Here is a 14,507-nt window from a genome sequence, read left to right as displayed (position 1 = left end):
AGAGATTACCACTACCACCTCCACACAACTGGAAACATTTTATTGGCGCAGGAAGCTCAGTTAGTTGAACCACTGATCACCAACTCCTTATTCAATAACAAAACTCTTTAACTCTCAGTCTATAGCCAAGCTAGAGACTCTGTGACACTCTGTGCACTTAGCGACAGTAGTATTTGAACAAAATGTTAACATGCTTAAGTTTAGCAGGTAATGTGTACCATGTTCATCATCACAGTGGCCATCACATGATGTTAGCATGCTAACATTTTCTAACTGGGACTAAATACACAGTGCTGGAGAGGCTAATGGGAATTTCTTTGCTTTTTCAGGTAATTAAGACATTTCATATTCCAAAGTGGTAGACTGACCAACAGACTGACACTGGTAGTCACAAAAAAGCCATGATTTTCAAAAAAGAAAAAAACAGGGAGACTAGGAAAAAAACACTGGCACTGTTGAGACAAAAAGCACAAATCTTGGCACTAGGAAGAACATGAAGACATAATGAACTGGTGCTGAGAGAGGGGAACATACAGTGAGAGGAAGATAATGAAGGTGAAATTAACAACAAAAAAACAGGAAGCACAGAGAAGCTAAACATATTACCTATGCAATAGTGGGAGGTTATGATTATTACTGGTGGTATTTTGAGAATTAATATCTCACTTAAATTTTAAAAAGGCAGCAGGATGCGACAGCACCAGACGATTTAGCCATAATATTCAAGCCTCAATTCAAGATTAAATTTTAAAGAGAAAGCTGAAGTTGGCCAAATCATGTCCCACTGGCAAGTGTAATGGTTATTTAATCTGACACTTTATTCCAGTTGCAATTGTGCCTGATTACTGATGAAATAGGTGGGCTGATGAAATGCCTTGTATATAGGAGGCTGACTTTTTTTTTTTTTTTTTTTTTTTTTTTTAAAATGGGGGTAGTATTAAAGCATTAGTCCATATCTTATAGCATGCTGCTTTGTTTTGAGGGAAGACATGAAGCAAAGGCAAGACAGGTAGACATATATGACTGTGTGTTGTAGTTTGGCAGAGACAGCTCTTAATATTTAACATGACAAAATAGGTGGTCAGTAAAGCCTAAAGTCAGAATCATAATATTTCTGGTTTATCACACAGCTCCAGAGCAACCCTTAAAACTAATCCATGTAGCTTTCCATCTGCTTGTTTATTCATCTCTGACCACTGGAAGTGACAGAAATCTATTTTGAGTACTGCTGTAGATGTACCATGCAAATGCCATGACAGGCAGGAAAGGAAAAACAGAACTACAGTATTTGTTTGAGGACAGACTACCATGTCAGTGAGGACGCAGTCAGAGAAAAGGACAACAGATGTAAGAGAGTTCATGCCTTGTCCACTTCATGCAACACTGAGTAGCAGAAAGACCTCTGACTTAATTAGTCCTCTAATTTGTGCATTGCAGACAAAGCTATCTGCAAACATGGGGTGATTTAGGGAAGAAACAAAATATGTTGTACAGCAGGGGGAGGCCAGAAAAGCTGAGTCATCACATTAGCCTTCAGCTGTTCAAAACAAAATTGCTACATCTTCTAGATGATGATTCAAGTCTTATTGTAGTAGGTTTTGAGTATTTGCAGTGTGAGGGTCTAGCTAATGCTGGACAACCCACCTGAGTCTGCACCTCATCTATGGCACTGCTCCAAACGTGGAAAGAGGTGTGAAACACAATCCCACTTTAGTCTCATGGGTTTTAATCTATTTTCACATTAACCCTTTGCTCCGCTGCTTGACCTGCAAGGTTTAGAACATAACACCATGGTGTCAACAGACAGATTCATGTGTCAGCTGGCATCAGTGAAGCGAAGCAGGGCAATATTGTGCTGTTTGTCGACGTGACGTGGCTGTATGGCGTGACTCTTGTGGCCTGCGGAGATGGGCACAGCCAGGCCAAAGGCCCCCTAGCTGGGTAATAAATCACTGGGATGACAGGAATAGTGGCCTTCACATTATGACGCACACTCACACAACACAAACAGTGTATGTGCAGACAACTCAACAACCACTTATGCACTACATTACACAGATTTCACCTTGCACTTTAACAACTAATGTACCACTGGACACACAGAGGTTACTTTATCATCATCAAAATGACAAGTGCCTCATCATCATCATTCATTATCTTCATTTTTACAGTATATGATACGGTTTCATCTGTTTTGTCAATTAAAAGACAATAGCCTGGTAGCTCATAAGAATTTCATCAGCCTGACATCCCTAATGTTGCAATATGTGGTTGGTGTCATGATTGATATCACACACAAAACAAATCAATAAGCCTAAGCATCACATTCCCTAAGATACCCCATCTAATCAAAACTATCAATCCTGCATGTCTAGCCTGGTCGGTAGTCATTACCAGCCTGCAGAGCCCAAGGCTATTAGCGTTGGAGCTACCTAGTGAGCTGAGCAGAGTACCTTGAACATTAGTGTGGTCAAACACCCCCAGCGCAGCAGGATGAATGAATGGCAGGGTTGTGGAGCCAGCAAAGCATGATCATACTAATGGGCCATGGTAAATGGACCCGCTATGGGTAGTATGGGCTGACTGGCCTGCTCTGTGATCCAGAGCCATGCCCATTTCATGGTGTCTGCCTGGGACCTGGCTGCACTCACTCACCGAGATGGAGAGCTCCATGAAGGGGCCTGAATTTCAAGTGGGGTTTGTCTGAGGTGCCGGGACAATTCTGACTGGACACAAAAAGGGAGCTGTCTGTACTTGTTAAGTTATGGGACAGCTGATACAGCTTTGTAAGAGGAAATCTGCCTTCACTGAACCTTGAACACTTTGGCCCATCTCACTGTCCTCTGCTCACATGCATAGACGGCTAGTGCTATAGATAGTACAGTAGCCAGCATCCATTTTACCTGTTATTTGACAAGCTTGAGTAAAATGTACAAATTATTTCTTGGATTTATTGAACATATGACTTTTTTTATATACTACTAATATAAGGTATTCATGTATTTTATGCATTTCAAATGCCACAGAGGAATAAATTACATCAGCCTGTGGCTATTCAGACAATACTGTACCTGTTAGCAGCGTTAGGATTAGGCTGGTTTGGGTCTTATTTTAAAATTAAATTTGTTGATAATAATAACAAAAAAGCTAAAAAATTATTGTCTCAATCTATTTATCATTTTGTATTACTATATTAATCATTTAGCCTGTGATATGCCAAAATTGATGGCAAATCTCAGACCAAGCCTCAAGTAAAGTCTTAATATTATCTATTTTGTCTGACAGCTAAGGAATTGATTCCAACTGCCGGAGATATAAACTCAGAAAAAGAAGAGAAATGCACACACTGAGGGTCTAATCAGCGAATGTTACATGATATATATATCATCTGACTGATCTATTAATTGTTTAGTTGACAAGCTAATGCAGTTTCACTACCAACATATTATTCTCAATAAAATAAATACAGAAAATATTTTTTTTACAGTTCTAACTTTAAGTGTGTAAAAAGGACAAATTCTGTAAAAAAGTGTGCCTCAGAAACAGTAGATTTGCTTCCAAGTAAGATATTTCGTGCAGCAGGACTTGTTTTCTCTTCCTTCAAATCCCACTGGAAAATACAAGAAAATAATGGGTGTAAATCAAGCAATGTCTTGTTGTCGCCTGAAGCAGTGCCCCTGATCGGAACAAACTCATGACACTAACCACAGCTGACGAGTGCAGAAAGCTGAGCAAGTCTTCCTCTACTGTTAATGGCCAATAGAAAGATTCAGCTGGAGGAGGGCGAGGTCACATGTCAGTGATGGTCAAGCTGATCGTGTTGTGTAGAACTACGCCTCACATGAGAGCACAGTATTGCACATGGAAGTTTTTTCTCCAGACAGTATAGAGTCATTTTGCACTCTTCTGTACTTACACTTGCTATTTTGAGTGCATAAGTGAATTTATACTGACAATTATGGCAACATACAGTGCACTGAGTACCCTAATGATGCACTTGTAACAGTCAAAAAGTTGAGTGTGAAACACTGGACACTTCCCATCCTCGATGCTTGCTATCTAAGCTACATAGCGGAAAGGGAGGGACCACCAACCAATTTTCAAATTTGTGAAAATGGCAGCAAAGGAAACTGCAGCTGTTGCAACGGCTGCAACAGAGAAAACAGCAGGCATGTTGATGGCAGAGTAACGTCCAGTAGATGATGCCAGCAATCATGGTAAAATTATACCATTGTCTTTTCAAGTAAGCACACAATGGCCGTGTTTGATTTGAGACAACACTACCCTGTCAAAATGTACTACCTACAAAAGTACAGAGTGTGCACAGTGAGCTACATAGACATGTAGTAGGGGAAGTATCCAAAATCACCAGCAGAGATGGAAAAGCACACTTACCCTCGTCTGTGTCATTACACAGAATTCTACATGAATGATTTCTTTGTGTTAATTTCACTCCAACATAGATTTATAATGTTAGTATAAACTGTAACTTCAGTAGTATTGAGAAGAAAAACTTTATTACATAAATGACTCACAACTCAGTAAACTCTTCTGATGAACTATTGGACATTTACAAATAACACAACCGCATATTGTGTGATTGCATTTGTTAATGTGTTTTAATATGAGTTACTCGCCATCTTTTATGATGAAAACGGTTTTCTGATAGTATGGCAAGCGGAGCAGGCACTTTAACTGCTCTGATTGGAAAAGTAACACAGTGCAAGAATGAGTAAAGGTTGTCTATTCTCGTGGAATAAATCCGACTCAAGGAGACCATGGGAATTTTTTGTGGGTATATCTAGAGGAGCATTCTGACATCATGTAAAAATCTATCCTGTATTGATACCCAAATTACTCAGGGGTTGTATCTACTCTACAAAATCTACAAAATAAAAGAATGGTCTTGCACAAGTACATCATTAGTCAAACTGAAAATTGAATTCTCCTCACTTTTTGTTCAAGGCAACATAAACTGTAATTATACTGCAGCTATTTTCCAATTTCCAAAGAAAATAAACTTGCATTTAGACATATTAATGGAAACATTGTCTAAACTTCAAGTCTCTGGTTGGGCAGCTCCCAGTCAGTGGTTGACTGACATCCGTGAGCCAGTGTTGCTAGGAAACACGCTGTCACTTTCTGTAGTGCGCTACTGACAGCAGCAGATCATATTTCTTTATAGCTTTCAGATGTTTCCCCCTTTTCAACATGTCCACACGGCGTTGGGTATGTTCCCTTAGCAGTTTAAAACTTAATTCGCACCGGACCTTACTTATCATTCATGTTATGTCAACACCTGTTGTGCTAATAATAAACAAAACTTTTCTTCATTTTGGTGTAGCACCTGGATAGGTGGATAGGCTAGATATGTTTTACTACCTACAGATAGTTGTTGTAGTACTATGGGTGAGGCCCTTCTACTTTTAACAATACTTAGGTTTGATTGGAATACATAAAAATATGTTTTAAATCCCACTAAGAATTTCATGCATTCAAGTACCATTATCCTTGTAAACTCTTAAATAACTCAAAATAAACTCTATTGAAATTATACACACTGTTCTTAGAATACAATTAATGACTTTAGTCTAACTTAAAGTTACTCCAAATATTGCAAAGAACATTAGACAAAATAATATATTTCATATGTATTCAGGTAATTGTAGGTGTAAGCTACCAAAATAAAACGCAGGTTCAAAACTAGTTAATACTCACAAATCCGGGCTTGAAGCATGGTCAAGACAAAGACGGACAATGGACAATGGACGGGGATTGGCGGGGAAAAATTGAGTGGATTTCAGTCTGGCTCCGCAACAGTCCAAGGAGGGTTTCCTGGTCCCCTACGTAATAAATACAGATATCGGTCTCTTCCGTCATTTTAATCGCAAAACGCTCAAGTCTCATACAGTATTAGTGTTAGCCTTAGCTTAGCTGACACCTCTAAAGCACAGTGAGGATATACAGTGACCACAAACTGTATGACAGTAACGTAGATTACTGGCATATTGAGAGCTACGCTAATGTCCTTAGCATGCTAACGCGCTACTTGCGATTAGCTACACAAATTTTACAAACTGCATCGAATTTGTACATTAACTTGAATAATTAAACACGCGCACCTTGACCAGATAACAGTAATTCCTCAGGCATCCTTGTGGCAACTTTATAACGGCATTAACCGAAGCTATGGACAAACTCACTCTCCACAGTGCTGACATAGCTACCTCCGCTTGAGTCCGTAGTCGCTCTTACGCTTTATAACCACGCCCCTTTACCTTTAAAATAACAGGGCTGAGAGCTTAAGACAACCAATAAAATGAAACACATCAAAGTAGAAGCGGACAGTGTTACCTTTTTCTCACGGTTAGATGTGTATAAAAGTGTTTTTCAGCGGCATAGTAACAAACTATTTGTGTTTCAATTAACTTTATTGAAACAACCGTACTGCCAACAGTCTGTCTTGATTTCACAAGCGGCTCAAATGACCGAAAATTTTTTAATACAACGTTCTAAAAACTTTCAAAGATTATTTATTCATCTGTATTTATCTGCCTATTTATTTCTCTCCACAAGTTAATATTTTTATTTATGATTGAGCTGCATTTGTAATTTCAATTTTGAAGAAAGAAATATAAAACAAACACAATACATAATACACAATAATACGTACTGATATTTATTTATTGGGAAAAACTTTAAAATACAGTTTTGTTTGATAGCAACCAAATAAATGATAGGCTCAACCAGGAGTACCAACTCTGACTTGAAACCATATATAAAACTAAGGTGCATTAAGGATTAGTGGTTCACATCATCCTGTTAACAACCTTTCCAGTGAATTGTGCTGTACCTGTGGAGATGACAACAGACCACTTATACCTCCCCGTGACAAGCCTGGGGGACTGTGAGCCAATCAACGTAGGAAGCAAACAATTCATGTGGGAGAGAAAAGGCCAAACTCTGAACCCTGTAAATGACAAATATCAATGTAGAGAAAATGAATGCACAAGGAAACACTAAGTTATTGTACCGTGAAGTCCATAAATCTATCAGAAAGGTCAGAGGGGCTTTTAGCTGGCATTAATCACACAGAGAGGTAGATAAAAATACAAGGAGCAGGATGATCTTTCTCTTCTCTCTCCGTCAGTGTCTCCTGACTGGATCTCTAAAATTGCACACATCTGCCCCTGTTATTCCCAGAAATACTTTTCAGAGGGATGTCTTTCACAGGGATGTAGCTCTTCCTCACACGGTAAATCAAGGTGTTATTTTTCCATTTTCTGCACAGGAGCTGTGATTACTTTTACCCAGTGGCTGTGCCTCATGTTTGTGGCCAATTTTTGTTGTTTGCTTCCATGGCATGCAGACCATTTAAGTGAAATTCAGCTTGGTTTTGTTTGTCCACCTTCATCCAAACATATCATCTAAGCTATAGTTCCTTAAATGATTCTATTTCATTTAGGTTTTGTTTATATGCTTGTTGGGTGTTGAGATTGTGAAAATATTCTTGACACTGTCATTAGCAGTCTTGTGTTTAAAACAAGCTTTATTAAAAAGTCGATTTCCCTCATCTCCCCAGATTTTAAACACTTAGAAACTCAAGTGATTCAAATGATTCAGTGTGTGTTACTTACCACTTACAAAGTTTCTGCTGTAGCACCATTATGTACATTACAATGAATGACCAGCTCTTTTAATGGCATATAACTGTGTTCAAATAGAAGTCACTCGTATCCCCCATTCCCCCATTCAATATTGTACTTTCTCCTCCATTACATTTGTTTACAGTTTTAGTTACTAGTTAGTTTTGAGATTAAGATTTTACACAATGGATAATATAACAAGCTTTTTAATTACAATATATTATCAAAGCTTAAACCAGTGATTTCCAACCTTTTTGGCTTCTGTATTACAAAAAGCAGTGTAGTCAGGGTCAAATTTCATATGTCTGAGAATTTTGCATTAACAGCTCTATCAAATACTGAATTTTTCCTCTTAAGTTCTCACATGTTCTAATGATCACATCTCACAAAATGAAAAAGAAAAAGTCAAAACTAAAACAGATTGTGAATCAGAATCAAAAATCATTTGTCTTCAATTAGTTGTCTCATAACCCCTCAGATTTATCTGGTGTCCTCTGTATATAAAACTGTATATAAAATTGTAAGTAAAGCCTTTCAAACTAGCTCCACCTCCAGTAGCTATATACTGATGCAATAGCATGCTGCTTACACACTGATGCTTCAGTATTTTTCATGCAAGATTTTTACCTGTAATGGAGTAATGGAGTATTTTTACATTGCTGCACTCTTCTACTCTGCTGCACTCTTAAGGAGGTGTAAAAACCAAAACAATTACAGCAGCACTAGGGTTGCAAGAAGAGAATGGAGGGGAAGACCAGTAGCAGCCATGATTGAACTGAGAATTGGGAATGGCAAAAAAGTTAGAAGCATGGCAAAAGTGGAAATTTGGCCTCACTAAAACAAGACAGGCACAGAAGTATAACAAATAAACAGAGCTGAATTTTCCTTCTGTTCATTACTGCCTGCTTAAAGCACACTGGCACTGTAGAACAGCAACGTCTTAAAAGATTTTGTTCTTCTTCAACCGACCCCAAAGTTGGATCTCTTATCATTATTTATTAGCATTGTGGGCATGCTGGAGGAGGAATATGACAGTATAAGGGCATGGGGGTGTCATGCTCAGGTAAAGGCCATGGTCTCCTATCAGAAATGCTATCCATAATTTATCAGCTAAACAAATGATGCACCTTCCGCTCATTGTTCTTGTGCCCTTATCTTTCCCCGGCTGTAAGGAAGTGGAACGAGAGAGCTTGAACACAAAGCCAGCAGAGACAGAGGCCTATGCAGACCAGATGATAATGATCCAGCCAATCCATAGAATTGCAGGTTTCTGCTTCCCCAGCCACATACCTGTTATTATAATTACTTGCAATTAGTCTATTCATTACACAAAAAAGGCATTTTAAAGGTATTCTCAAATTGATAAAAAAAAATATATAGTCACAAGATTTCGAAACATTTTAGTGAAGCTGCAAAATATGTAATGAAGGGATATTGCATGTAAAATTGCAACCTCTGTACAAGCTGTAGCTACAGGAGTCTGCCATGAGATGAACCTGGGGCTTTTTTGTGTTTTTGACATAGAAAATGTATTTATCAAAAGGCCATGATCCATCTTGTTCTCCATTTAGCTTGGAGCAAATCTATATCCCAGCATGCATTTGCTATAATTACATATGGGGTAGTATTCATCTTTTCTTGCTGCAAAGACTGGCTTGTCTCATTTGTAAATATGAAGTCCTATGTGATGTGTGTGCTCTTTATCCCTGCTTTTTAATATTCTTATCAAGTTACTGATGTGAATAGAACACCTGTTTTGCTGTCACATCTCTTTAAATTTTTAATGCACGAATACATTTCTGAATATGGGATTTAAAAAAAAAAAAAAGAATAGGCAAAACATGACAACTGAATTACAGTTAACACTGTTTATGGACATTTACAGAACCACTACAATGAAACCAGAAGCAAATCTGATATATACAGATGTGACCTTTAAAAATGTTTTCTATTTTTCTTCATTATTCAAGCACCTCCTTCGCAATCCAGAACAGCAGAATAGTGGACAGAGCAGACTATAACTAGAACGCTATAACTCTGTGTCTAACAGTTATTTGCAATACGATAGCTAAATAAGATAAATAATTTAGCATCCTTGTGTTAGGCAGTGTAATAAAGCTGATGTCTTTATACAGCCGGGATCTGGCTGTGCAGTTTCTAAGTGAGATGGATGAGGCAAAGCCTAAACTGCTGAGGGGTGAAGTGAATTAGGCTTACATTAGGGCTTACATTTTACCATTACAATCAAAATGGAGGAGAGTGGGAAAATCTTATCCCTCTGCTGAAAGAGCCCACACCTATAGCACAGATTCAGCTTAATGAACAGGATTAAAACTGAATGAAACTAAGAGCAATTAAAAAATTAGATAAGAATGTCATCTAAAATATATCTAAAATATATGTAACCTGAAATATATGTGTATGCATGTGTGTCTAAAAATCTGCACATCATGAGTGTGTAATCTAGTATGAAACATAGGACTGACTAATTATGATGATATGTAATGTGCTTACTGCACATATTTGGCAATTCTGTTATCAACCTTAAGGAAAATTAAACAACCTGTGAACATGGGAATTCAATTTCTGCCATGTTGCAAATGGTATTGTTTCTCCAAGTCTGTTTAATTATCTCTAAAATAGAGCATAGCCATTTAGATGAATATCTATTAAATTTGTCACCAACTGTGGAACTGTCATAATACAAACAGAAGCTGAATCAACATTAAAACTCTGCTCTTACTTCTTTTTCTTGTCTGATGGTTCTATTTACTGTATCTCATAAAGTTCTCATATTAAAACACCCCAAAACACATACAGTTCACTTGCAAATTCATTTTGAATTATCTACCACCAAGGATTACACTTCAAGAGACAAAGGACAGACAGAAAGTCTTCTGACAGGCTTTCACCTTGGTTATGAAATGTCAGAATGTCAAGGCTTTCTACTTGGCACTACTTGCAGAAGCCTCATTTGATACTCAATAAATGTATGACAACATTTCAGTAGAGCAGTCAGGCAAAGGCCTGGGTCGCATTTTAAAAACATCTCCTGACCTTTCCACGGTGGCGGTAATTGCTAATGCCAGACAAGGAGAGAATGTAAGTCTCTTATGAGACACAGCAATGAGCCTGGTGATGTTGGCGAAGGCAGAGAGCTTAGGAAGGACACAGAGAGCAAGCCACAATTTCAAGGGGAAAAAAAAAATCTACCAGTAGACTTCACCAGGCTATAAGTGCAACCTAATCACCCCCACACTACACAGATACCACAGCTGATAATGAAAATAAACTCCATATCATATCCTTTTGAAAAGACACAATACCCAAAGGGATCTGCATTTCATTTTCTTTACCTTACTCTGAGAGTCAAGGGGCTAAAAGTTGATGGCAGTGTGACAACAAATCCATTCCTCCTATTTCGTTCCTCCATTGCTTCTGCCCTGTGCGGCAGTGTTGTGGCAGAGACAGATCAGAGATGAAATTAGAGAGACATAAAGATGACTGAAGGAGTTGAAAAACATCCACTTGAACAGAAGACACGGCTTCACTTCGGAGCACGGTCAGGAAACTTCTTCTACCAGTGAGCGTGTCAAGAGGAATTCATCACTGAGAATAAAAAAAAAATCCTCTCATATTGAATTATTAAGTCTCAGTTTTCCTGCAGCAGTTATTCTTGCTGATAAGACACACTGTCTAGTTCATATTATATCTAAATAGATAAAAGTCTAGAACTTTTTTACAATAAATCTGTTTTTTTTTGTGATGAAAACTCTTTAGGTTAGTTCAGGTAAAGTCTCTTACACCATAGGTTAAAGAAAATAATGGTATGGCTGTTGAACATCTCCTTGCACACTATAAATTTCCCCAGCTGTGGTCAGCAAGAGCTAAATCAGAGATAAATAGTAACAGGTGTAAATTTAACAAAGAGCACCATGTGCTTGCTAAAAGTATAATAGGCTTTTACCATTGTACGATCCCACCCATGGTTGCCACTAGTCATTGGTTCTCAACAACCCCTCTTGCCAACAAAGCAGGGGCATTCATCTCATCACCTGGGTCCATTGTTGATCACACTAATTACAACCAGAGGAGGCGTTGCATAGATGGAAATATATGTGTTTATAGGGCCTGGAGCAGGACTTAGACAGGTGTTTGGTTTCTGTGCCATCACGGGCGCCAGTGCTCACTCACTGCCCATTCGTATTATAGCCTTCAGCCAAAGAGACAGCTTGCGAGGCACTGGCCCCTGATCCCAGCACATTAGTTTAATGCCTAGATCTGTGGAACTGTTCCTGACTCCCTCTCCAGCCTGGCACAGCAGCCTGCCAGACAGACAGACAGACAGACATGGACACACACACACGTGCAACCACACACATAAACACACAAACACACACAATCTGGCCTCATCATGCTACAGCTCAGAATTGCAAAGCAGCATCTTTAAAAAGGTACTTGCTTCTACTTTCTGAAGCTTCTAACTGGCATCAACTGTGAACAGCAGTGTCATGTGGCAAAGTCGCAAGCATTCCAACGTGTTGCAGAAATGCAGCATTAAAATGGCCAAAGAATGTCTATGTGTTTGTGATTTTTTCCCCAATATAAGCGTGGCTAAGTACTAGTAGGATTTATTTATTTGGCTCTTGCCATACGCACAGCATGTGCTCATGATTAGATGTTATTTACCAAGAGTAAATAAGATCTATGCAAGTAGATCACTGAGTAAATACACAGCAGGTTGTGCGATGACCAATTGTACCTTAAAAATAAGCCCATCCATCCTTGTAGACGCCATCAGAGGGAGACCAAGGGGGCAACTAGCAACCCATCTGTCTATGTGTCAGCACCTATGTGTCACTGCTAAGGAGACACAATCTGTTCAAGATAACCTGCCAGAGGAAGGGAGCAAATAAACATCTGCAAGTATATTTATACAGTACATCCAAGCCTCCACCCTAATGAGTGTTAGGCGCACTGGTTGAGGATCTGGATTTGATTCGTAGCCAGCATTAAAGCACATCATCTGCTGAGATGTTCTCGTCTGTCTTTTTCTCAGTTTCACCTGGACTCCAAGACATGCTGACAGCTGCAGAAGCCCCTGGAGTGGAGATCTAGGAGCAAACATATGGGCTGTCAGAAGAATGGGAGAGACAAACTCTTGTCAGAGATTTTTCATTTTTCCCAACAGTTGGTGAGGATGGAGTTTTTTGTTGTTTTTTTTTTTTCAGGTTGGCTGAAGGGGCTGTCTTTGACAACTGGATGCATGTGGTGAAAAAAAGCTAAATTATCAAGGTGTATTTCGGTGAATGGGATGCAAAAGTCACTTATGAGCGTACTTTCAATACAAGTGAACAATGCACATTTTATAAGATATTTGATGGAATGTATAATGGCCTTTGACAAAGAAACTATTTGGGTAAGGAAAATAAATATTGCCGTCTAAACCCTGGCACTCAATTTTAGGAATGAATATATTTGATGTACTTTGTAGCATTTAACCAACTTTCACTGAACTGCATATCCAATGCATCTATGATTAATTAATTAAAAAACTATATTAATAAAAACAGATACAGGATATATTGTACAATTAATATGACAATCATCCATATTACATTTGCTTCATCATCTTCTTCCAAAGTATTTTTGTTTTCTCTGCCCTGATGAAGATCCTGTGAGACTGGAGCTGGTGAGCATTTTAAACCATGAATATAACTTTTATCTAAGGTGGCCTGAAAAATATTTCTTTTCTGTAACAATCCACCACTTTTTCATTAAGCTCTGAATTTTATAGAAACAAGACCCATTAGACACACACACATACACACACACACACACACTACCTGTCACCAAAGCCTTGTCAACATTGGCCTCCGTCAGAGCCCCTCCCCCTGACGTCTGATGTGACAAGAACATAAGGGCGTATTTGAACGGCTCATAAATTAGAAGCCACAAATGTTTGCACTGTTTAACCTTGCGTAGGTGAAGGCTGATTAAGGAATACAGAAACAGAGCCTTGTGTGTGAGTATGAATGTGTGCGTTAATATGTGTGTGCAAGAGAGAAAGATGGCCAGACATAACTATATATCCCTTCAGGCCTTCTACAGGCACTAGTTTTTCCTCCTAGTCTTTCTTACTTCCCTCAGTAGTTTCATCTCCTATGCTCCCTAAAGACAATTCAGTCCTTATGATCCTTCACCTTCAGATCCCCTTTATCCTCAGTTATGCGTCTCTTCCAAAGCTATACTTTTTTTTTTCAAAGGAAGTATACTGCAGAAAATAAAGACTCAGAAGTCAGCATGAGTTGCATTACTTCAGTTCTTGCTATTCATATAAATGGTTGTCTGTGGTTTCGTATAAGTACCTACTAAGTGAAATCTCAGGCCTCTTTTTGGACAAAGGTGTTAAGAAAAACCGAATGTGGTGGCAAATCATTTCACTGTGTTTTGCAACAATTAACAAGGTGTAAGAACAAATCTCAGAACCTAAATTTTTTAATTTAATTAAAATTTTTGCTGCTGTGCTACAAAAACGCACAGTGCACCATCTGCTGTTGTGTCAGTTGAGTAATGTTGAGTAACACTGCACTGGGAAACATCCATATGAAAAATGATTTTTGTATCACCTAGTTGTGTTACAATTTAAGGTAACCATCAATGAATTTAAAGTAGTCACTGTACTTCTTGTGGAGATAAAGGCACTATCAACTGCATATTTCAAAACCACCTCATCTCCTCAGAACAAATAGCTTACATAGCAACAGTATTTTATATTTTTCTACAAACAACTAATAATTCTACTGACTAAGAAATGTCTCCTCCTCTGATCCATCACAGTACCCATGCTTAAGGTTAAAA

At 38.5% G+C, this 14,507-nt stretch overlaps 1 long non-coding RNA gene across 1 annotated transcript in view; it reads right to left on the bottom strand.

Moving 5' to 3' along the window:
* LOC108884570 (uncharacterized) overlaps nucleotides 1-6,391 on the bottom strand; it is a 50,631-nt gene extending 44,240 nt beyond the window's left edge. The window contains exons 1-2 of the long non-coding RNA XR_007813447.1: nucleotides 6,123-6,391; nucleotides 5,719-5,843 (exon numbers count right to left, since the gene is read on the bottom strand). This is a non-coding gene — a long non-coding RNA (uncharacterized LOC108884570). The remainder of the gene's footprint in view (nucleotides 1-5,718; nucleotides 5,844-6,122) is intronic.
* Between the last annotated feature and the right edge of the window lie 8,116 nt (nucleotides 6,392-14,507).

The sequence above is a fragment of the Lates calcarifer genome, linkage group LG6 (genome assembly GCF_001640805.2).
Source record: "Lates calcarifer isolate ASB-BC8 linkage group LG6, TLL_Latcal_v3, whole genome shotgun sequence".
Lineage (NCBI taxonomy): Eukaryota > Metazoa > Chordata > Actinopteri > Centropomidae > Lates > Lates calcarifer.
Note: the sequence above shows the minus strand (reverse complement) of the source record. Positions and strands in the feature narration are given on the sequence as shown.